The following is a 2,500-nucleotide window of genomic DNA, read 5'->3' as shown; positions in this document are numbered from 1 at the left end:
AATGGTCCTCAGCTGAAAGGACTTCCATACTTAACGGATCTCAAATTGAAAGACTTCCGAACTTAACAGACCTCAGCTTTAAGGATTACTGTACTTAACGGACCTCAAATTAAAAGACTTCCGAACTTAACGGACGCCAGCTTAAAACACTTCCGAACTTAATGGTCCTCAGCTCAAAGGACTTCCTTACTTAACGGACCTCAACTTAAAAGACTTCTGAACTTAACGGACACTAGCTTAAAAGACCTCCGAACTTAGTGAACTTCAGCTTAAAGGATTTCTGTACCTAGCGGAACTCAAATTAAAAGACTTCCGATCTTAATGGACCTCAGCTTAAAGGATTACTGTACTTAACGGACCTCAAATTAAAAGACTTCCTAACTTAACGGACACCAGCTTAAAAAACTTGCGAACTTAATGGTCCTCAGCTCAAAGGACTTCCGTACTTAACAGACCTCAACTTAAAAGACTTCCGAACTTAATGGACGCCGACTTAAAAGACTTCCGAAATTAACGGACCTCAGCTAAAAGGATTTCTGTATTTAGCGGACCTCAAATTAAAAGGCTTCCGAACTTAACGGACGCCTGCTTAAAACACTTCCGAACTTAATGGTCCTCAGCTCAAAGGACTTCCGTACTTAACGGACCTAAACTTACAATACTTCCAAACTTAACTGACACCACCTTAAAAGACTTCTGAACTTAACGGACCTCAGCTTAAAGGATTTCCATTCTTAGCGGACCTCACATTAAAAGACTTTTGAACTTAACACCAGCTTTAAACACATCCGAACTTAATGGTCCTCAGCTCAAAGGACTTCCATACTTAATGGACCTCAAATTAAAAGACTTCCGAACTTAAAGGACACTATCTTAAAAGACTTCCAAACTTAACAAACCTCAGCTTAAAGGATATCCGTACCTAGCGGACCTCAAATTAAAAGACTTACTCACTTAACAGACCTCAGCTTAAAGGAACACTGTAATTAGCGGACCTCAAATTAAAAGACTTCCGAACTTAACGGACACCAGCTTAAAACACTTACGAACTTAATGGTCCTCATCTCAAATTACTTCCATACTTAATGGACCTCAACTTAAAAGAATTCCGAACTTAACGGACACCAGCTTAAAAAACTTCTGAACTTGATGGATCCCAGCTTAAAGGATTTTCGTACCTAGCAGACCTCAAATTAAAAGACTTCCGAACTTAACGGACCTTAGCTTAAAGGTTTACTGTAGTTAATGGACCTCAAATTAAAAGACTTCCGAACTTAACGGATACAAGCTTAAAACACTTCCGAACTTAATGGTCCTCAGCTCAAAGGACTTCGGTACTTAACAGACCTCAACTTAAAATACTTCATTACTTAACGGACATTAGCTTAAAAGACTTCCGAACTTAACGAAACTCAGCTTAAAGTATTTTCTTACCCAGCGGACCTCAAATTAAAAGACTTGCAAACTTAACGGGTCTCAGCTTAAAGGATTACTGTACTTAATGGACCTCAAATTGAAAGACTTCCGAACTTAACGGACACCAGCTTAAAACACTTCCGAACTTAATGGTCATCAGCTGAAAGGACTTCCGTACTTAACGGACCTCAACTTGAAAGACTAGCGAACTTAACGGACACCAGGTTAAAAGACTTCCAAACTTAATGGACCTCAGCTTAAAGGATTATTGTACTTAATGCACCTCAAATTATAAGACTTCTGAACTTAACGGACACCAGCTTAAAACACTTCCGAACTTAATGGTCCTCAGCTCAAAGAAATTCCGTGCTTAACGGACCTCAACTTAAAAGACTTCCGAACTTAATGGACACCATCTTAAAAGACTTCTGAACTTAACGGACCTCAGCTTAAAGGATTTCCATATTAGCAGACCTCAAATAAAAGACTTCCGAACTTAATGGACACAGCTTAAAAGACTTCCGTACTTAGCGGACCTCAACTTAAAAGACTTCTGAACTTAAAGGACACTAGCTTAAAAGACCTCCGAACTTAATGTACCTCAGCTTAAAGGATTTCCATACCTAGTCGACCTCAAATTAAAAGACTTCCGAACTTAATGGACCTCAGCTTAAAGGATTTCCGTACCTAATGGACCTCAACTTAAAAGACTTTCGAACTTAATGGACACCATCTTAAAAGACTTCTGAACTTAATGGACCTCAGCTTAAAGGATTACTGTACTTAACAGATCTCAAATTAAAAGACTTCCGAACTTAACGGACACCAGCTTAAAACACTTCCGAACTTAATGGTCCTCAGCTGAAAGGACTTTCGTACATAATGGACCTAAATTTAAACGACTTCCGAACTTAACAGGCACCAGCTTAAAACACTTCTGAACTTAATGATCCTCAGCTGAAAAGACTTCTAAACTTAACGGACCTCAACTTAAAAGACTCCTGAACTTAAAGGACACCAGCTTATAAGTACTTCCAACCTTAACAGACTTCAACTTAAAATATTTTCAAACTTAAGGGACCTC

General features: G+C 38.8%; 1 protein-coding gene across 1 annotated transcript in view; it reads left to right on the top strand.

Annotated features, from left to right (window-relative positions):
- LOC136832337 (muscle M-line assembly protein unc-89-like) overlaps positions 1–2,500 on the top strand; it is a 502,631-nt gene that overhangs the window by 390,656 nt on the left and 109,475 nt on the right.

This window comes from Macrobrachium rosenbergii, chromosome 49 (assembly GCF_040412425.1).
Source record: "Macrobrachium rosenbergii isolate ZJJX-2024 chromosome 49, ASM4041242v1, whole genome shotgun sequence".
In the NCBI taxonomy this organism is placed as follows: domain Eukaryota; kingdom Metazoa; phylum Arthropoda; class Malacostraca; order Decapoda; family Palaemonidae; genus Macrobrachium; species Macrobrachium rosenbergii.
The sequence above is the reverse complement of the archived record's forward strand: the minus strand, read 5'-3'. Positions and strand labels throughout refer to the sequence as shown.